The sequence below is a fragment of the Chelonia mydas genome, chromosome 2 (assembly GCF_015237465.2).
Source record: "Chelonia mydas isolate rCheMyd1 chromosome 2, rCheMyd1.pri.v2, whole genome shotgun sequence".
NCBI classification, from domain to species: domain Eukaryota; kingdom Metazoa; phylum Chordata; order Testudines; family Cheloniidae; genus Chelonia; species Chelonia mydas.
In genome coordinates, this window is record NC_057850.1 from 153,375,672 (window position 1) to 153,398,409 (window position 22,738).

The following is a 22,738-nucleotide window of genomic DNA, read 5'->3' on the forward strand; positions in this document are numbered from 1 at the left end:
CCCGTGGGAATGAAGTTACATATGCCTACCAGGGGCTGTCCTCTTTTATAGTTTCAAGACCAAATTCAAACCTGGTAAGCAGATGGAGCTCCACTGAAAGCCATCAGTGGAGTGGCATTCCCTTCAATCACATCTCAGTTCGGCCCCAACTGTTTGACTCTGCATTTAGTTGAAAAAGCACATGATCTGATGCAGTACTGTGGACTTTAAAGCAGCAGAATAAAACACTGCATGCTGCTTTTTATGTTTTAGCAGATCATTACAAAGATGCAGCAGAGGAGGGCTTCCATACACTTTCTCTCTCAAAAAAATGCAATAAGTGTTTAACCCATGCCTCTGCCAGTTTTCTACTGTATTTCTGTTCCCTGTACATATTTTCTGCTATGGGTCTCTCTATTCATGAGAAATTACACACACACACCAACCACAATGAGGTGGTGATAGCCGTATGCTATATTCCAGATCCATGTGATACACTGCATTTACCATGAATCTTGGCCCTCATCATCTACCTCTGGCCACTAACCATTCCCCTCAACATTTCAGACTCCTGAGCAGCTTCAAGCGGATGCTATTTAAACAAACAGTCCACAAAAATGTTTTCTTCTTTCCCCTACAACATGGAATGTCTGTCCCCAAATTTTACAACACAATCCCAGGATGGGCAATATTCAACCTGGACCAGTGATTAGAGCTGGGTGAAGTTTTTCAACAAAAACATTTCACCCTCTTAAAAAAAACAACAAAAAACAAAACAAAACCCCCCACAGATTTGCTAATGTCAACATGCTTTGCAAATTTATGTTGCGTTTGCCAAATGGTTTGTTTTGAAAAAAAGATTCCAAAAAAACAAAATGTTTCCATTTTTTAAATTTCAAATGACCAATTCCAAATTTTCTTTACATCTATATATCATACATAAATAAATAAAATATATACACACACAAAATCAAAACATTTCATTTGACCTGAAACAATTTTTTCCTGACTTCTTGATTTTTAGGAAAAAGAATTAGTTTTGGTCTGACCTGAAACAAAGGATTTTTCCTTCACCTTCACAAAATAAACTGGGAAATTAATTAAGTCAGCTCTACCAGTGATACATTTAAAGACCAATATCTTACGTGTCAGCAGGGCTATGAAACCAGAATTCCCAAATTCCAGTAGTACAAACTAGTTGCTCCTTCTAGCCCTGGTAAATCTCAAGATATTGGACCCTGAATTCATAACGTTAGGATTCTTGGAAGAGTATTTTCAGAGCTTTCTAACACTTTGGGCAAGTCACTTAATCTCTCTCTCACACACACAGTTTCTGCATGTTGTTAGAGATGCTGTTTTGTTATTGCACTACTTAAAGCACTCCTTTTGTTGTCTTTTCTCAGCCTTTGCAGCACCCAGGACCACACATGAACAGCTTGTCAGGAGCCTGATGGCTGTGGCTACAAGCTACATACAGGTACATAGATTAACAGAGTGGGATTTTAATGAGAGACAACTGCACAGAAAGACAAAATACATCTTCCCCTGAAGTCCTCAAAGTGCATGAATTGGCACTGTTTTGCTGAACCCACTTCCTGATGTCCAGCTATCTGACTATAGGCATCCTAAAATACTGATTGGAATAGGTTAGACAGCTGCAGTGTTCTCTCATATTCAGATTCATAAGTGACAAGCATCAGGGCTGTCCTTACCCACACGCAAAGTACGAAGCTGCGTAGGGCACTGGGAAATTTAGGGCACTGGGAAATTTGGGGTGCCCTGCACAGCTGTGTGCTGCTCCAGTCCCTGCTCCGACTCTTCCCCAGGGTCCCAGAATAGCTAGGGGCGGCCCTGACAAGCACCCACAAACATGAAGTACTTGCAAAGAGGACAGTACAAAAGCAGGCGACTCACGGGAGGACACAAAGAGGGCACCAACTAAAGGGAAGGACACGTGATCTCCCCACGTGACTTCTCCCCACCCCCAGCCCAGGGCCTTCACACTCTGCAGCACCAGCCCGCTCCCTGCCCAGGCTTGACTTCTGGGGAAGGAGCCAACTCTGAACATGCCAGAGGGGCTCCAGCTCGCTCAGCCACTGGCCCCAGAAGCACAGCCTAGGCGGGGGCAGCCAGGTGCTCTCCCAGTCAGCCACTGCACTGCATCAGGCAGTGTCTTGGGCAGCGCTGCTGGAAGAGGCTCTGGCCCTGCCTCTTCCTCTCCCCACCTGGGCCAGCTGCTGGGGCACTTAGCCCTTCCTGCACCTCCCAAGAGTCACCCCACTGGATTGCTGTCACTCAGCAAGCCTGTCTAGAAATTCAATATACTTCCTTCGCAGGAAGAGGAGGGTTGTATCAGAGCATTATAAGTTAATCAACTAACTTCTCTTAGGCTTCAGTTTCAGGTTAAAAACTGGTCTACAAATAATTTAAACACCCTACAGGCTGGTGGACTCAATCACCAGCATGGGGAGAAATAACCAGCCACACCCAGATCAGTTCATAGCCCTTTCCTCAAGACTCTGTTTATGGTCCAACACACACACAAAAGAGAAAAAATAATGTAGTGAGAACATTAAGTAACACTCATGTTTCCAGCACAGACTGTGGGGAACCTGACCTCCAGCAGTTTAGCAGTCAGGGACTCCACCCAGCCTAAGAGTACTCACCGGGCTTCTTAATCCCTTGCAGTCCTCTGCTCTGGTTACAGCAGAGTGTTTTCTCAGCTCTTTTCTACTCTGAGGCTCCATGGGGTCCTCATAGCCCCCAGGTGAGAATCATCAGACCTAATCGTCTGACCAGCTGGGTCAGATGATTCCCAGCAACTACCTGACCAGCTCCTCTCCACAACAGGGCTGGCTGCTCCTCTGGCTCTTAAAGGGGCAGACCACCTTGTTACAGCACCTTGAAATGTCTGAGCATCACTGAGCAAATACATCTTGAAGATTCTTGATTCATTCAACATTCACGCTGATAGTCTTTCAACATTTATTAGTAGGTCAGAAATTGAAGAATGTAATGCCACTGAAGCTAGTCATGAAAAAGTTTTCAGCTGTCTGTGAAAGCCTCCCTGGCAACAGCAGCAAATAAAATCCCACTGCCCTCTCTGATGTTTAATAGATTTAAGTAGCTGAAAAGAGTATCTTGTCTGAGAGCCAATCAGTGGTTTCCAACTTGCAAGGAATGGAATTCTGCAGTTGCATCATGGAGAAAGCTAAATCCTTAAATGAGCTTCGGAGCGTTAGGTGCAGAATGAGCCTTCGAAAAGCTTCCTCCACTAACTGCTGGCTCTGCTGAAAACCCTGGATTTGCACAGCCTACCCGAGACACGCAAGAAGTTTCATCTCATCAAACACTAGTCCTCCAGAAATATACTGAAAACAGGGAAAGCCCTTGCAGTGCAAGTTGTACAGCAACAGACCTAATGTCTTTTATCTCTATCTTCTTCGATAAACATTAACTAGTTAGCAGTTTCTGCTAAATAACATATCATCACAGTAGTACATAAGAACAGCCATATTGGGTCAGAACAATGGACCATCTAGCCCAGTATCCTGTCTTCTGACAATGGCTAATGCCAGGTGCTTCAGAGGGAATAAACAGAACAGGTAATCATCAGGTGATTCATCCCCTATCACCCATTCCCAGCTTCTGGCAAACACAGGCTAGGGATGCTTCAGAGCATGGTTTTGCATCCCTGCCCATCCTGGCTAATAGCTATTGATGGACCTATCCTCCATAAGAAATACCAATGCTGACATTTGCATAATTGAGAGCATGCCCATGCTCCCAATCTCTCTTCCGCCTTCTCTCAAGTCCCTTAGCCTGTCCCTCTCTATTTCCCATGACATCTCTCTCCTTTCTCTCCATACCATCCACCAGATGCACCTCAAAATATCTTTGCTCTCCCCTGACACTCCTTAGTTTCTTGTGCCAGCTATTACCCTAGCACTAAACTGCAATTGCCCTGTTGCTGTGCAATGAGGAAGAAGCTACATATTCCCTCTCTAGCACACTGCCACAGGGAGGGCAGGATCTGGCTCTCAGACCTTACTTATGCAACTCAAAATAAGGTTTAGATTCACTCCAGCAGTACCTGCATTTATGAGCTATAAACTATTGCATTTCAGAGCAATAGGGTAATGAAAATAAGTCACATCTGTAAAATACTGCATTCTGGAAAACAATGAGGTTTTGCAGAATTCTGATAGCTAATCACAGAGCACTAGCTAGAAATCATACCCGGATGGCATTTACAAGGAGGGCTTTATTTCACCAGCAGAGTAAGCTTTCCCAGCTCCTGGCATGCTTCCACAGCAAGGGCAAGAAGCCAAGCTCTGGAACAGCTGCCATATGGAAAGAAGCAAAGGAATACCACTCACCACATTCTAGGTACCGGCACTATTTTCTGGGCAGCAGTCCTCAGACTTCAGGAGTGAGACTGACTGAGTCTACTAGAGCCTGCAAGGGGCTTTCCAGGAGGGTAATCAAGTGCTAGCGCTTAGCATGCAAAGTGTTGCCACCTGTCCTGCTATGACTGTAGGAGCCTCACTGAAACTTTACAGGAAAACCCAGGGTATCTACTTACACTGATGAAAGCTCAGTGCTTATCATTCAAGGAGCCAGTGGACCACACACAAAATAGAGACTGAACACAAAGTGTGAATGAACTCCTCCTTGAGGGGTCTTTGTATAAACTAACAAGGGAACAAACATACTGAAAATAAAAATATGTAGAAAAAGGCTCGATAAGTAAGCACAGTGAAAATACATTGAAACTATAAGAAGCCAGAACAACAGCCTTTACTGAACACACCAGACCAACACCCTCCACTGAACAGTTATGCCCGGGGCTAGCGCCTAACACAAATGAGAGCTCAGCACAAAATGTTGAGTATTCAGTGGGGAGGGATGGAGAGAGACTCAGTCTCAAGTGCACAAATATTGACTGCCAGCTAGACAGCAAGGCCTGCTCCTGCAGGTCAGGGTCTCCAGTGATAAGGTAGGAGATAGGATCAGTGTGGTCAGCTTTTGCAGTTTCATTGTATCACAATGTTTTGGTGATGGTTTTCTTTATTTTCTCTCTCTCTCTCTTTTTTTTTTAAACAAGCCCCAGATTCTGGATTTATCTGATTACATGAGAATCTCAGTTTTGTAATTAAATTTTCCCCCCTGCATTTCTGGGTTCAGAAAAGCATGAACTTTAAAGGCTCAAAGACCAGAAGGCAAAGGAAAAAAATCATAGAACATTTATTATTTTTAAGCATATAATGGTTTGGGGGGGGGGGGCTGTCTAATGATTTTTGAACCGTTGGGTTTGGCAAGACTGTAAAGTGCACAGCGGAAATCAAACAGAAAACATAATAGTGTTTTGCGTGGGTAGGAGCCAAGTCTAAGGAACCTGCAGTCAGGTGTTACTCAGATCACTTCTTCTGCCCCAATAAGGGCCTCTCCTCTCTTTCTTGAGGGTCTTGTCTTTCGCCTGGGGTTTTCTCCATGCTCCTTGCCAGCAATATAAAGCACGGGTTCTCAACAGTTTTCTTTCTGACCCCTCCCCCAACATTTTATAAAAACTCCACACAGCCCACCGGTGCCACAACAGGTTGTCTGTAGATAAAAGCCAGGGCCAGGGTGAGGGGATAGCGAGCAGGGCTGTTCGCGCGGGAAGCCTGGGAGGGCTCAGAAGCAAGCAGCAGCTTCATGCTCAGGCCCAGGGAGGCAGAGAGGAGGTGAGCTGAGCTGGGGCCGGGGTCGGGGGGCACGAGGAGGGCCACCCACGCCGCAGCAGGTAACCCAGGGGACATGCAGGGGAACCGCTCCTCGCCCCAGCTCACCTTTGCCTCCCTGGGCCTGAGCGCAAAGCTGCCACCTGCTTCTCAGCCATCCCAGGCTTCCTGCGCAAACAGCTGATTTGCAGGAAGCAGGGGGGGAGACAGAGAAGCAGAGCGGGGCGGCGTGTTCAGGGGAGGAGGCGGAGGCAGAGTGGGGCAGAGCTGGGGCCAGGCGTGGGGTGGGGAGCTGCTGGTGGGGGCTCTGCACTCACCAAATTTTTCCCGTGGGTGCTCCAGGGCTGGAGCACCCACGGAGTCGGCACCTAAGGCGCCACTTTTGATGTGATCAATGGGGGGAGCAGCCGGTCCCCTTGCTCCTCCCCTAGCTTCGCTACCCCATCCCTAGGAGCCAGAGGGACCTGCCGGATGCTTCCCGGGAGGCGCCCCAGGTAGGCATCGCCGGGACTCCTCACCCCCCGGCAGATCCCTCTGGCTCTTAGGGGTGGGGTGCGGTGGGCACCCACTACAGTGGCCCACGAGACCTTCCTGCCCAGTTCTGGGGGTGGATAGGGCAGGGGTCCCGGGGGGGGCAGCGTCAAGGAATGCGGGGGGTTGGATGGGGCAGGAGTCCCAGGGGGCGGGGGTGGGCCATGGCCCCCTCATGGGGTGAGGAGGGAACCAGTTGTTAAGATTTTGGCAGCTCATCACTGAGTAGAGGCTCATGCACTAAGCTCCAGAGTCCCCAGGTTCGATCCTGCCCACCAGCGACCGGGGTCTGTCAGTGTTACACTAACACACCTTCTGAGCACCAGGGGTGCCTCTCCTTAGGAAGAGTCCTCAGCTTTTTGATAAGATCAGAAGAATTCTGATGACTTTCCCAGTCCTCCATTGGCTACTTCCTGAAGGGTATGTGGGTGGAGGGGGTGCTGGTGGTGTGTGTGCGTATGTACAGAGGGTGTTCTGCTTGCCCTGGCAAATTGGAGCCAAAAATCCCAGAGCCCTAATGACAGAACTTTGGAAGGCAGTTTCTGTCTCTGAGTCACTGTTACAAGGGGACAGTAAGTATCTCCCCTCGCCATTGGTTTTGCATCAAAAGACTAATGGAGCTCACAAATGAGCCCAAGTGGGTTCCAGAAAGAGTAAGAGGGGGGAATTTAAGTGACCTTACCGAATCCATCAAGACTGGATAGTAGTCTAGAACCTGCAAATGACTGTAGTGATATCAAGGGAATTACATTGGGAAGGAGGAATGGGATATACAAGGAAAAGAATGAATAATGCACCGCTCACAATATGTTGAGCATTTTGTGGATCTAGATAATAAGGTGAAGAAAGAGTTTTTACATAACCATGTTGTTTAAAGTGTCTTCAGAAGATAAAGGGAAGTAGAATTACTGCTGTTGCTAACTAAATTTTCCCCTCTACTTGTAACATCGCAGTTATTATTAGCTTCCCCTGCCCCCAACCTTCCACAATGATTTGAAACCTAGCTAATGTTTCTTCATTTTGTTTCTTGGAAGAAATAAAAGCTTTTCCTCTCCAACAGCTAAATACAGGCCACAGACAGCCTGACGCCAGAGCTCTTCTCCAGATCAATACGTTTGCTGCATGTATAAGTGAGCTAGGTGAATGTAGAATTCCCAGTGATAGCTGAGGGACGGCTGGAAGAATGCTGGGGAAAAGGAAAGGCAAAAAGCTAGAGAGCTATTTACATGGCTTTCGTGTTCAACTTGCTGACTTGGGAAATCTCAACATTCTAAAGGGGCCCCCTATAAAACTAATTTGAATCACAATTTAACTTTTGCGGAATTTGGAGAGAACTTTAATGAGGTGAGGGCATACTGACTGCAGACAGCGATTGTGCAGGCCAGTGCTCTGAGGGCTTTCTTCACCCATCTACCAATGCATCCTAACAGTGGAGTTGTTTCCATGACTTACTTGGATGCTGCTCAGAGTATGTTGGCCTTCTCCACAGCCCTTCCTCTGCTCGTATACACCTTCCCAGAAGCAATATTTTCTCAGCGCTCCAAGTCTACAAAGATCTCTTTCTCCTTCCTCTCATAAACCCAGTCTGTCCTCAATCCTTTCTAAATTTCCTTCAGACTTCCTCCCTCATTCCCCTTCCCCCCGCCACATTCATGGGAGGCATCTTCACTCTGTCATCTATCCCTCTCCATTCTTTCCTTTGCCACAAAATCACCTCGCTATCCCTAGTTTCCCTTCTCTTCCCTCAAATCTTTTATATTGCTCTGTTCTTCATACCCACAGATTTCATCAGCCTCTCTGCCCCCCTCATTTTCTAATGGCTGCTCCATTCCCAATTCTTCTCAGTCCTCTCAAATGTCCCTAAACCGATTCCTCTTCCTTCTGCAACCCAGCTAGTCCTTTTTCCTGCTTCTCCAGCTCCCTCTTTTCTTCTGGTCCCTAGTCTCTCCTTCCACTCCCAAATCCTGTTCCTTTACAACTCTCCTCAGCCTCTTTTCTTCCAAAGCTTACCTTCCCACCCCCAAAATCTTCTCTCTCCTTCCTCCCTCCTTCAAAATCCCCCATCACAATTCAAGACTCCATTGCTCTCCTCTAAATCTAGCAATCTCTGCTCTTCTTCCCTACATAAATCTCCTGATTTCTTCTCTCCCTCCATTCACTTGTTTCCCACCTATTCTGCCAGAATTGTTTCTGTTCCTCCACCCTTAACAAGTGCTCCCAGTCTCTTCAACCACCCTTCCCCGCATACTGCCTAAAGCTGTTGTTCCAGAGGAGGGAGTGATCCTTAATACAATGGCCGCCGACCACTTCAGTCCTATGACCCGCCTATCACAAATACATTATACAGACTCCCAAGTATAAATTAATGACGCTGCTGTGCAAAAGGCTACTTATTTGATTTTTAAAATGTGCAGCATAATTGTGCCCCATAATTTATGCTTTCATTTTTAACAACAAATAAATCTTTTTCACTTATGATTACAAGGATGCCTTTAAAAATTGAGCTGTGTGTACAATGCTCTCTGGTTGAAACAATATCTCTGACAGCATGTCTTCTCTTCATCTCAGTGAAATGTTAATTCTGAAGCATAATGGCAGCAATTTACATATACATATTGTTAATTATTTCACTGGTGATCAATCTAGCAGAAATATCAAACCAGTGTGTTCATCCATCATGAAGGATGTAATGCCATATAATAAGAGGAGGGCAGCTAATTGTCACTGGTTTCTGGGGAATGAGAAATTCAAACTTTCTTCCCACTCTTAGCAACCTCAACTCCTATGCAAAAGAAAAGCAGAAAGAGAAAACACATCCCTCCTGTAGTAGCAAATTGCAGGAGGGAAAACCCCCTAAATCACCTCCACTGACTTCCTAGATACCAAAAGCCCCAGTAGCCCCTTACCTTGTTACCAAAATCTTCATACTCCTCCACTTCTACAACTTAATTATATGTTTTCACTACAAAAATCTGCAGCACACAGAAAAGCTGGGGGCAGCATACAATGTCAGTATTAATATCAAGCTAAAAAACAAGGGCTACTCTACTGATTGTACTATTTATGTCCATATTTCTTTCAGTAAACAACTCTGTTTTAATGTATCTCATTCTGTTATGGAAATTCCAGAATGATACATCAGAATGCTGCAGAAACTGTGGGCCACAGATTCTAGGACCAGCTGCTGCTGCAGAATACACATAGCTTTGCTCCTAAGGTTCTTGGGAAGAGTATTTCCTTCCTCTGTACTTCAGGAGGTTCACAGGAGTGGCAAGACAGACTGTGGCTAGCAGGGAGGTTGGGCGGGGGGTGGTAGCAGAGCAAAAGGGACTGAAATGGATCAAAGATAACCCCACTTCTATGCACCTCTGGTGCTCAATACGGAAGACCTCACGTACTTGAAATGGCAGTGGATGCTAGCAGGAATTGTACCATGACCTTTGTGCCCACACAGAGCCCCATTAAAGTCACTGGCTCAAGACCTAAGCTACTTATTCTCTCTGTTTACCCATCTGCAAAATGGATACAGTACTTCCTATTTCAGTTCCTGTGTGCCGCATTTAAATGGTATTGCTGAAGTGCACAGAGATAGAAAAGGTGCTATAGGTACTTTCATGTTCACAACCAACAAACTGTTCTTATAGATGCCTTGTATGGTTTGATGTTCCTGTGATCGAAATATTAATTGTTGTAGCAAAACATTATAAAATGTTTCAAAAATGTCTTGGGGCAAATGCTTTTCTTTAAATCAATTTGTATTTTCTATAGCCGTGTTTGTTCCCCCCCCCAAAATCCATTGTCGAATATATACATTTTAGTAAACAAGAACAATTTCCCTTATAGCCATTTTTCCCAGTGATTTATAGCAAGAGGTTATAACCCACATTTTCCCGAGCAAATGGCTTTAATGTCACAGAGATGTGACTAACCAAAAAGGCAAGGAGAGGTACTATGAGAAAAATAGCAAAGGTCCATTCCCTCATGAACGTGTCTCAACAGGGCTACCGTTTAGGTTGCTACGATACCATTCTAAACTCCTATTCGCAGGGATTTCTCGTGTAACTCTGCTGTAAACGTCCGCACTGGGCAGAAACTTGGCAAATGGTTTTCCAGACCAGGAAGAGATTTTTTTTTAAACCAAATTTAAAATTTTATTATTTGTGTTGCAGTACAGCACCTAGGTGTCCCTCCCAGTTCAGAGCTCCATTATACTAAATGATGTACAGACATATGATAAAAGAAAGTCCCTGCCCCAAAGAATTTGCAGTCTTTTATGAGTCATAAAAGTCATTGTGGATAGTTCTCTGAAGACATCCACTCAATGTGCAGCGGCAGTCAAAAAAGTGAACAGAATGCTGGGAATCATTAAGAAAGGGATAGATAATAAGGCAGAAAATATCATGTTGCCTCTATATAAATCCATGGTACGCCCACATCTTGGATACTGCCTGAAGATGTAGTTGCCCCATCTCAAAAGAGATATATTGGAATTGGAAAAGGTTCAAAAAAGGGCAACAAAAATGATTATGGGTATTCTGTATGAGGAGAGATTAATAAGACTGGGACTTTTCAGCTTGGAAAAGAGACGACTAAGGGGGTATATGATTGGTGTCTATAAAATCATGACTGGTATGGAGAAAGTAAATAAGGAAGTGTTATTCACTCCTTCTCATAACACAAGAACTAGGGGTCACCAAATGATATTAATAGCCAGGAGGTTTAAAACAAACAAAAGGAAGTATTTCCTCACACAATGCACAGTCAACCTGTGGAACTCTTTGCCAGAGTATGTTGTGAAGGCCAAGACTATAACAGGGTTCAGAAATGAACTAGATAAGTTCATGGAGGATAGGTCCAGCAATGGCTATTAGCCAGGACTGGCTGGGATGGTGTACCTGGCCTCTGTTTGCCAGAAGCTGGGAATGGGCGACAGAGGATGGATAACTTGATGGTTACCTGTTCTGTTCATTCCCTCTGGAGCACCTGGCATTGGCCACTGTCAGAAGACAGGATACTGGGCTGGATAGACCTTTGGTCTGACCTAGCATGGCCACTTTTATGTTCTTATGTAATATGTTAAGACTGTCTACACTAGCACTTTTGTCGGTATAACTCATGTCACTCAGGGGTGTGAAAAAACACACCCCTGAGCAACATAAGTTACAGCGACAGAAGCACCAGTGTAGAAAGGGCTATGTTGGTGAGAGACACTCTCCCGCTGCTCGTTGGGGGATGGATTAATTATGTCGACGGCATAGAGCAGCTACATGGGAGCCCTTACAGCTGCATTGGTACAGCTGTGCCACTGTAAGGTCTCTAGTATAGACATGGCCTTAGACTTAAGTAGACTTGATCTGTTTCTTGATTATGGGCCAAATTCTCTCCCAGTGTAAACTGGTATGGTGCTGTTGACTTCTATGGAACTGCACCAGTTCCTAACTGTAGAGAGTTTGGCCTAAGACTTGCTAACACTCGTTAGATCATAAAGACTAGAAGAGTAGTAATCCTGAAACAAAAATGAATTAACATGCTAGGCTTCTCTGGCTTAGAAAAAGCTGTTCCAGTCTACTATGAAAATAAAAGATTTGCCTGATAAATTGAAATAGTTCCAAAGGAAAACAATGCACAAATCAAAATATGCCTGCTTATAAGTATGACAATTCCTAAATGCAATTTAGTCACTCATAAGTACATATTTAGGCAAGTCTAAATATTATGGTTACCAGACCACAGCACAGCTCCTTTGAAAGCTTCTCTCGAATCAGATCAGTTCTATACTTTATAACCTTCTATTAACATAATCTCTTTTTTATTCTTTATTTCCTTGAAGTATTAGAAACACCTTCAAAAAGGGAAAAATGATATGATTTAACATGTCTTTCCACTGACTCCAGTGGGAGTTGCACAGGGTGAAAGGTTGATAGCTTCAGAATTTGACCCACTCTTTTGAAAATCTGGGCCTAATTCTGAAAACCTTACTGATGCAGAGTAACACTTGCTCCTACAGGTAATCCCACTGAAGCCAGTGTAAGTGTTACTCAATGTGAGTAAGGGTTGAAGATTCAGAAACACTGTTTTTATAGCTTTTCCTAGTCTTCCCCCTCTGCCCCATCCCAAAAATGCAGCTGATATTGCAGTTACATCTTGTACTCTTGATACAGCAAAACAAAGAATGGGAATAAGCGGTCAGTTTTCCACATGGAAAAAGGTTAACAGGAGGGTGCAACACGATTCTGTACGAGGACTAGTATTGTTTCCCATGTTTGTTATTAATCTGGAGGAGAGAGTGAGCAGTAGTGGGCAAATGACAAAATTAGTCAAGGTTATCAGGAACTTCAGAGGGACGGACCCCCACCTATCGTAGGTGAATGGGCAATACAAAGGCAGATAAAATTCAGCATTGGCAAGTGCAAAGTATTGCACACTAGAAGGAATAAATTGAAGTACTCATACACATAGCTGGATTGTAAATTAACTGTAAGCACCCAGCTAAAAAGACCAGGGCTTCACTGTGGACAGTTCAATGGAAATTTCTGCTCAGTGTGCAGCAGTGCCCCAAACAATATGTTAAGATACAGAATGAATAGATTAAAACTACTGAAAATATGATGATGCCATGGTATAAATAATGGTCTCCACCAGCCTGGAATAGTGTGTTCTCTCTTGTTTCCCTATCTCAAGACAATATAACAAAAAAAGAAAGGTTTCTGCAATGGGTGGTCCTCCAGGCATCCCACCCTCAGTTTCCTCTCCTCAGGACTCCTCAATAAACTCCATGCAGGCATTGCATTACACTTAGCCGGTAATACCCTGGTTCACCACAGACCATTCAAAACGAAGTTCACATATTTATCCTTCCCCACTCTCCATTAAGCCCTTCCCAGGTCCTTCTGTGTGCAGTCTTTCCCTGCATTGTCAGGTCATTCCCAGCCCTACTTAGCTGGAATCTTTTCTCCCCTGGTGTCTCAGGGTCTCCTGCAGGAGGATTCTGCTCTGAGCAGCCTTCTTAAGGCCTCCGCTGAAATCCTCCCATCCATCCCATATCTCACTACCCAGGCTTCTCCCTTATCTATCCAAGAGGCCTGACTGAGTCACACAACCCATTTTTCCCAGCGGAGGAGGCAAATCTAGTATGTCACAGGCAGGGGCAGCTCTACCAATTTTGCCGCCCCAAGCAGTCGCTGCTGAATTGCCCTTGTGGCAGGAAGAGCGGCGGAGCTGCTGCCGAATTGCTGCCACAGACAGAGGAACTGCCGCCCCATTCTCAACGCCGCCCCAAGTACCTGCTTGGAAAGCTGGTGCCTGAAGCCGGCCCTAGTCACAGGTGGTGCCATCTCCCCTTTAAAGGGCCAGCCACACTGTGACAGATTCAAAGATTAAAAAAATATTAGAGGCAATGAAACACTTATATATGAAGAGAGATTAAAAATATCGGGACTGCTTTGTTTAGAGAGTAGATGAAAAGCGGGAATATGATAACATTATACAAAATATACAGTACAGACCCATTGACGCACGGATGTCGGGAGTCCAGCCGTCACGACCGCGTGTTAACGGACTGCGGGTTAAGAAGGCCATGCTGAAAAAAGTGTCTATGATTCACTTAGAAAAAAACGCCATTATTTTCTGCGCTTTCTGGCTCACATTTTTTTCCTTTCTTATGAAGTCTGTCGTTCGCTGCAGATGAATGATTTCGATATTTTCCGCATTTTGCTCCTCCATAAATCTTACAACAGTTTCTACAGCACTAAGGGCTTCTGTGGGCGAAATTTTGACCTTTTCAACGACATCCTCGCCATCACTTTCGTGTCTGACGTAGCCTCACAGCCCGTTAATATTTCTTCCTCGGACAGAAATTCTGAAGTCGGGCAATCTTCATCCATCTCCAGCCGCTCGGTAATGATTTCCAGCGACGTATCCAAACTAAAATCTTTTATCATTTGAAAGAGAAGTTTACCTTTATCCTTTTTTGTCTGTGTGAGTGTTTGTAGGACGTCTTCTTCCAAAAATCCTTCAAAGTCTGGATCTGAATCAGTGCCACTGTCCGAGTTTTCCGAGTCTGAGCCGTCTTTGACAGAAAAGGCATCACCAAGAGCCTTTATCCACCAGTTTTCAATGGACTTTTGTTTTACTCCGTCCCAAGCTTTTTTAACTAAATAAATAATTTCCTTCATGTTTAACTGTTTCAGGAATTTGGAAATGCCTGAAGACGTGTATGACACGATCGCCAAAATCAGCTCCCATTGATAATTGTTTTAAAATTCTGAATAATGCCCTGGTCTAAAGGTTGAATTTTTGATGTTGTGTTGAATGGTAGGTATACACTCGAATTTTTCCATCGCTCGATACCAGTGATTCAGCTGGAGGATGGGCTGGACAATTGTCAAGTGCTTTGGCTTCGAGTTTCTTCAACCACAGATGCTTACGAACAGCTGGAACAAAGCTGTTATGGAACCAGTCGTCGAACATGTGTCTCGTCATCCAAGCATTTTTGCTGTTAGTGTATATTACTGGCAGTTTGGGTCCATTGAGGTGGTTAAAGCAGCGAGGGTTATGAAAGCAGCCAACAAGGAGAGGGGCAAGCTTATGGCTGCCTGTCTTATTACTACAAAAAAGAAGAGTCACACAATCTTTTATCTTTTTAAATCCAGCTGTTTTCTGTGTCACGTAATTAAAGGCTAAAGTCTTATCAGGTAGCAGTTTTGCAAATAAAGCTGTTTCATGACAATTATAAAGTTGTTCTGCGTGGTAGTCTTCATTTTGTAAAATAGATTTTACCTCGGCGGGGAAACGCGTTTGCGGCCGATTCATCGGCTGATCGGCTTTCTCCAGAAATCGATACCTGCGCTATGCCATGATGCTTTTTAAAACAACTTATAAACCTCTTGCTGTCTTGGAATGATTCATCCCCTGTTAAATTTCCAAATTTTGTCACTTGGGCTTGAAGAATTGGCCGACTTAGCAGCATTCCTTTCAGCCTTTCCTGAGCAAACCATGTGCGCATGGCTTTGTCTGTTGTGGGTTTTGCTGAATAGCGCACATGTTTTCGCTTAAGCCCTGCGGCAGAATTGATATTTTGTACAAAGCCATTCCATTTAGATTCATTTTTTAGCCATCCTCAGAGAGTAGATTCTGCAATCCCAATATCTTTTGAAACTTTGGCCTGGGTTTCTCTGCTATTTATTTGATCTATTGCAGCTAGCTTTTCTTCTACACTATAAGAACACTGACACTTGCCCTCTGCCATTATATTAGGCCTACAGTTAAAATTTTCTAATGTAGTGTATATATATTACTATATAACTACTATATATTATACATCTCTCTAGCGTGACAATGACTAAGCGTGCGTGATACATCTTTACCAATATTGGTAAAGTTAGTGAGGAAATCTGTAGTGCTACATAGCAAGTTCCTGTACCATATGTTAACGAGTCTCGTGTGTTAAATAGGTAGCACTGGGAGGCATGGCGCTACCACACGTTAAGTGGATTCACATGTAAATGGGTCTGTACTGTATTGAGAAGGTAAATCAGGCACAATAACTTTTTAAACAATATCTGTTTAACCTGTGGAACTTATTCCCACAGGATGTCACTGAAAGCCAAGAGTTCTATAGGGTTCAGAAATAAGGTGAGACACTTATAAGCATCTGTCATCAATATAAAGGGAAGGGTAAACACCTTTAAAATCTCTCCTGGCCAGAGGAAAAACCCTTTCACCTGTAAAGGGTTAAGAAGCTAGGATAACCTCGCTGGCACCTGGCCAAAATGACCAATGAGGAGACAAGATACTTTCAAAGCTGGAGGGGGGAGAAACAAAGGCTCTCTCTGTCTGTATGATGCTTTTGCCAGGAACAGAAAAGGAATGGAGTCTTAGAACTTAGTAAGTAATCTAGCTAGATATGCATTAGACTCTGTTTTGTTTAAATGGCTGATAAAGTAAGTTGTGCTGAATGGAATGTATCGTCCTGTTTTTGTGTCTTTTTGTAACTTAAGGTTTTGCCTAGAGGGATTCTCTGTTTTGAATCTGATTACCCTGTAAGGTATTTACCATCCTGATTTTACAGAGGTGATCCTTTTTACTTTTTTTCTTCAATTAAAATTCTTCTTTTAAAAACCTGATTGCTTTTTTCATTGTTCTTAAGATCCAAGTGTTTGGGTCTGTGTTCACCTATGCAAATTGGTGAGGATTTTTATTAAGCCTTCCCCAGGAAAGGGGGTGTAGTGTTTGGGGAGGATTTTGGGGGGAAAGACATTTCCAAGCGGGCTTTTTCCCGGTTATATATTTGTTAGATGCTTGGTGGTGACACCAATAAAGTCCAAGGGCAAAAGGTAAAATAGTTTGTACCCTGGGGAAGTTTTAACCTAAGCTGGTAAAAATAAGCTTAGGGGGTTTTCATGCAGGCCCCCACATCTGTACCCTGGAGTTCAGAGTGGGGAAGCAACCTTGACAGCATCCATAATTATAATGGGATGAAAAAGAAAGGATACAAACCATCCTGCTTCAGGATATATTCCAACCAGTGTTTGCTGGAGAGTATGAAGAAACTTTCCCATTAAGCAGGTTATTCCATGAATATTCACTGCATGATTTCCTGATGCTTCTTCTGAGGCATGTGGAGCTGACTAGCTGTATATTCTGTATTCTGTTTCTTAGAGTAACTAGTCTGATCTGGTATGAGAATTCCCTGTTTTAAATGATTCTATAAAAGAAGAACATCTTGTTTCCTAATTAAGGGCAATCTTGAACCACTGATGTCAATAAGAACTTCGTGATTGACTCCAAAAGGAGTACACATGGGCCCTAGAGTATATAACTGCAAAGAAGTTGAGAAATCGCCTCTTCCTCATAATTATTCTCAGTGAAACATTTGTGGCCCAGTACTGCAAGCACTCAGCACACCACTCTTCCATTGACTTCATCGGGCAACGTACAGTATTTTGATTTAATTCTCCCTCGAAGCAGTAGCGGGGATAGAAAACCTCTCCTTGTGATACATTTCCTTACTATAAGATTACAGACATTAACAATAATGAAAGAAAGAACAAACACTAAAAAATGTGTATTACTTAGACAAAATAATGGAAACCATAAATCACTGAAGTGTCAGGATTAAATGTGAAACCTTTAATTATGCATTTAATCATTTACCAGTTTTCCACCCTCTGTAGTAATGTTCAAGAAGCTTCAATGAGATTTGAAGTGGAGAACGCTTTTGTTTTGTATGCAGATAGCAGAAGTAATATAATTATAGATACTGTTAAGAATACCTAGCATTCTTAAATTTAATCTTCATTTATACTTATACAGACTGACATTGTCATTGTATTCAATCATCAATACTGACCCTTACTGGCATAAACATATATATCCTTGTGTGTCACATCACAGAGCAAATTTCCATTATACAGAAATCATAAAATAAATGTTTTTTATTAAAACATTTAAATGAGGAAATAAATGATGATTCAAAATAATTTACTGTAGAAAATAACTACAGTAAAACTAAAGCATTTTTGTGGAATCTACAGCGTTTGTTTGAATGTTCCATCATATTGACAAATGTCACTTACTATAATGTAGTGAAGAGTCCATGATAGAGACACTACAATATTGTCGCCCTTCCACTGAAGGTATATTTACACTCATGCTGGCGTGTAGAATACAAGCACTGCATACCCAGCTGGCATGGGTGTACATAGCAGTGTAGACAGTGAGGAATGGGTTAGGCAGAGTGCTCTACAGGCCTGAACCCGAGGGTATATACCCTGCATCAGTTCTCTACACCCTCAAGCAGTATCTCCCACATCAACACTGTTATTTTTAGCAGTGTAGCATCCTGCTGCCTCACCACTGGTGGATCGTTTTCCCACCTCAGTGAAAGCCTCTGGCAGCATGGAGGGAGTGAGGAGTTATCAGAGCCTTTCACTGCGGTGTGCAGCTATGTGTCTAGTGCCTGTACTCTGCAAGCTGTTGTAAGTATAGACACAGCGTGAGTGGCAGCAGATGTTCATGGCCTGGCAGGCTGGCTTCCCAATGGAGGAGAAATCAGTGACGTAGAGTCTGGATATATTCTTAGCAAAACTTGTTTTATTTACACTGTTTACACCGGTCCTAGAACAAAGTGATCCCTTCTGTCAGAACTCTCAGCCAAACATAAAAGCCTGGATCCCAAGAACCACTCAGTGGCAAAAACTGGCTCTAGTCATAGGATCATAGAAGATTTGGGATGGAAGAGACCTCAGGAGGTCATCTAGTCCAATCCCCTGCTCAAAGCAGGACCAACACCAACTAAATCATCCCAACAAGTGCTTTGTCAAGCCAGTCCTTAAAAACCTCTAAGGATGGAGATTCCACCACCTCCCCAGGTAACCCATTCCAGTGCTTCACCACCCTCCTAGTGAATTAGTGTTTCCTAATATCCAACCTAGACCTCCCCCACTGCAACTTTAGACCATTGCTCCTTGTTCGGTCATCTGCCACTACTGAAAACAGCCGAGCTCCATCCTCTTTGGAACCTCCCTTCAGTTAGTTGAAGGCTACTATCAAATCCCCCCTCACTCTTCTCTTCTGTAGACTAAACAAGCCCATTTCCCTCAGCCTCTCCTCGTAAGTCATGTACCCCAGCCCCCTGGACTCTCTCCAATTTGTCCACATCCTTTCCGTAGTGAGGGGCCCAAAACTGGATGCAATACTCCAGATGTGGCCGCACCAGTGCCGAAAAGAGGGGAATAATCACTTCCCTCGATCTGCTGGCAGCCCAATCTGCTGTTAGCCTTCTTGGCAACAAGGGCACACAGCTGACTCATATCCAGCTTCTCACCCCTGTAATCCCCAGATCCTTTTCTGCAGAACTGCTGCTTAGCTAGTCGGTCCCCAGCCTGTAGCAGTGCATGGGATTCCTCTGTCCTAAGTGCAGGACTCTGCACTTGTCCTTGTTGAACCTCATCAGATTTCTTTTGGCCCAATCCTCCAATTTGTCTAAGTCACTCTGGACCCTATCCCTACCCTCCAGCATATCTACCTCTCTCCCATCTTAGTGTCATCTGAGAACTTGCTGAGGGTGTAATCCATCCCATCATCCGGATCATTAATAAAGATATTGAACAAAACCGGCCCCAGGACTGACCCCTGGGATAATCTGCTTGATACCTGCTGCCAACTAGACATCGAGCCGTTGATCACTACCCATTGAGCCCGACAATCTAGCCAGCTTTCTATCTACCTTATAGTCCATTCATCCAATTCATACTTTTTTAACTTGCTGGCAAGAATACTGTGGGAGACCATATCCAAAGTCAAAGAGATTAAATCAGAGAGCCAACACTCCTGCTGTTTGCACAGCTCCCCTCAGAGAACCTGCAACAACAAAACTAACAATGCAACTTTTCTTCAAAGACTAAAATCTTGCTCATATGCTAAGACTATGTGTAACAATGCCATCTGGTGGCCTATAATAACAATAATTGTAGTGATGGATTACCCCTTCCAATGGGAGGGAGGAGTTCGTGAGGAAATATCTAGGAATATTTATCTCAGAGTTCCTCCCCTTTTGTTCTATCATTGGATGCGGGGGGCAATTCCCCTAGAATTCCCAGGTGGGACAGTCTCTGCTAAAGACATAATATAGCAGTACTATTTTTTTATGAGGAATGTTCACCAAGTGGGGAATGAAAAGAAGGCAAAGTGCAACCTGCTTCTTACTCCAACCCATTCAGTCTACACTCCTTCTCCTAGCACAGGTCCTGGGCCCGCATAATGTCCAGCGGTGTCTAGAGAAGGAGGAGCAGTGCAACAGAGTGTGGGGGAAATCCATGCTTGAAGTGTCCCTTTCACATTTGGATCTGGGGGAGAAGCCCACTTAACATATTTACTATGGTTTCTGTATTGAAGTCTATATTTCCTTCTCTGACACAGCTTCCAGATTATTGCCTGATTAGTTATCCGTTCTGAATCTGAGGCCTCCTAATTTGGTGAAATAGGACAATAGAGTGCTGTTATCTGACAGAACCTGATCACGGGCCATTTGAGGTATCTTTAATCTGCTCAACGCTTTCCAGGCTGTAGGATAAAGAAACTTGTTCAAGCTTGATAGCTTGAGAAGAATGAGAGGAAGCACCCTGCTGGATTTTCAAGTCTCTGCCTCTAAGGTTTTTGGACCAGGCAAATCCAGAAAGCAGTCGGGCTCATTTATCAAGTGGTCTAAGTCAGAAATACATTTGCCTCCCAGCTGGTTAACTTTCTCCTTCTGTTCAGTAAACACCTCCCCATTTAATAAAACGTTACCTTAGCAGACATGGGAACAGTGGTACCAGAGACCTTAGTAGTCATTAGACATTACACTTCCTGCCATCTTTATTGTGGATTTTTTTTTTTAATTGTGGAACTTTTAGGGTTGATGCTATGTGAAATTCCAAACCATCCCTTCTTCAGGGAGTACTGGATGGGGTGCTGTAGGGTCTCAAGAAATGCCTGAAGCAGCACATACATCAGGCTTACTACCAATGGAACCTATCAAGGTAAGGGACCAGGGCATAAGTGGTCTGGCCCAGTGGTCACAGCTGGATTTATGTCCACAAGTCACAGACAGCCATGAGGCAGTAGCCAGTGAGCAGGGATCAGAGTAATTGCAAGAGCTGGGATGAATAGGCAAGAATCAGACTAGGGTTGGAACCCAGAGATCAGAGGTAGTTACCAGGCTGGAGTCAGGGGCCAAAGATCAGAAAGCAAGGTGAGGTCTGGAGTCACAAAGAGCAAGAAGTCTGTATAGTTACCCAAACAACTTCCTGGGCCACTCTCCAGGGCTAAATAGTGAGCGTGGGTCAATCTGCAGGCTGCAGGATGCTGGTACTCTGGCCCCTTTGGGTAGTACTTCCTGTGAGGCCTAATTTCCACAGTGTTCCTTGGCCACAGGTCTACATAGCTTCCCAGTGGAGATGTAGGCACACCAGCTATTCCTGTCTCTGCAAACCTGGATTCTAGTCCCACAAGTCCTTATAAGGGAGGTAGGAAGCCTTCTTCCTGTACAAGCCAAAAGTTTCCTTGTATATCCCCTGTTCTTATATAATAAGAAAGAAATAATAGGGGAAGTAGGATGACCTTCTCTGTTGTATTCCTTATTTCACACACCTCTAGCATGTTCCCTCTTACTCATCTCCTCTCTAAACTACACAGTCCTAATCTTTTGAATCTGTTTTCATACAGAAATTCTTTCACAGCACTATGAAATGTTGCTGCCCTTTACCGGATATCTTTGTTTGAGATGGGCTGGTCAGAACTCAACTCATTTCAGGGAGCCGTCTCCACTTCAAGCAGTTCCCCCTGTTTGAGAGGTCAGGTCAGGGTTGGCAGGTTTCTTCTCCATTTCCTTTAGGAAGTATGTGCATCAGGTGAAGATGGTGAAAGAAGAGGCATTGGAAGAGACATACAAATGGCATGCTCCATGAGAATGGCATTATTGGGCATCCAGTGGAAAAAAAATTAACAAGGCAGTGAAATGCACTATTAATAGGAGAAACAGACAGGAAACATTTAGCCTTGAGGGTTTTAGAGTTTCCATCCAACATCATTATACAAACAGCAAACAGGGTAAAATAATGTGACATTAATAACTACATGTACGCGAATTATATTTATTTTAATTGCATATCAAAGAGCCAAAGTCACCAATAAAATAAATGGAGCAAATTTGGTGCAGTAATTGCAACCTTCCCTTCTTGAGTTTTTCTATTAAAGGACACAGTTATCAAAATTTGTCCTCTCTCTTTAGAACACTTATGAAGTGACTATAAATAAAAATATTTTCCATGGCACCTTGTCATCGATTCTTCTTTCAGTTTAATCAGCATTATAGACACATACAACTCTTTCAAAATAAACAACAGCATTCTGGACATGCTGTTTTCACAAAGGTCAGGGATTTTATATTTTTATTTAATGTTCATTTTTGATTGCTCACAGGACAAAAATATTTTATTACTGATTCATTTAATGTGGTTTGTTTAGCAAAATGTGACTACGACAGAGAATCATATAATTCATGACTTACTACTTTATGTCCGATAAAGTTAATTATATCATTTTACAGCACTAAACTGCAATGCTTGAATAATTTAAATATGAGAATTTCCATGGAGCAGTTTTGAGATTTGTAATTTTTAGAATTGGTCAGATTTTTTCCATTAAAATGTTGTTTTTTTTGGCAGAAAATGGTTTTTAACAAAAATGAAAAAAAATCTATATTTCAGCTTGTTAATTTTAAGGAAAATGCAAACATTTTCAATTAAAATAGTATTTTAAACTGAAAGTGTTTGGGGATTTGTTTGGTTTCATCAAAATGTTTCTTACTTTTTTTGAGCTTTTCAATTTTTGACAAACAAAATTATTTTCATCCAAAATTTCCGTGAGTGTTTGGGGCGGGGGAGGGGATTCTTGACCAGTGCTTGTAACTCCATAGTCACAAAACACATTGGTTACATCAGCCCAGGGGAAACGATGTTAAA

At 43.4% G+C, this 22,738-nt stretch overlaps 1 protein-coding gene across 21 annotated transcripts in view; it reads right to left on the reverse strand.

Annotated features, from left to right (window-relative positions):
- Nucleotides 1–22,738, reverse strand: part of LOC102943985 (poly(rC)-binding protein 3) — a 703,847-nt gene that overhangs the window by 527,703 nt on the left and 153,406 nt on the right. For 2 of the 21 annotated variants that reach the window (XM_043540384.1, XM_043540387.1), the window contains exon 1: nucleotides 4,359–4,482. The exons of 15 other annotated variants lie outside the window; for them this stretch is intronic. The gene's annotated coding sequence lies outside the window, so the exon portion shown is untranslated. Of the gene's footprint in view, nucleotides 1–2,596; nucleotides 2,678–4,358; nucleotides 4,483–22,738 lie in introns of those variants that run through there. 4 more of the 21 variants (XM_043540383.1, XM_043540385.1, XM_043540386.1 and 1 more) reach the window with 4 other exon arrangements.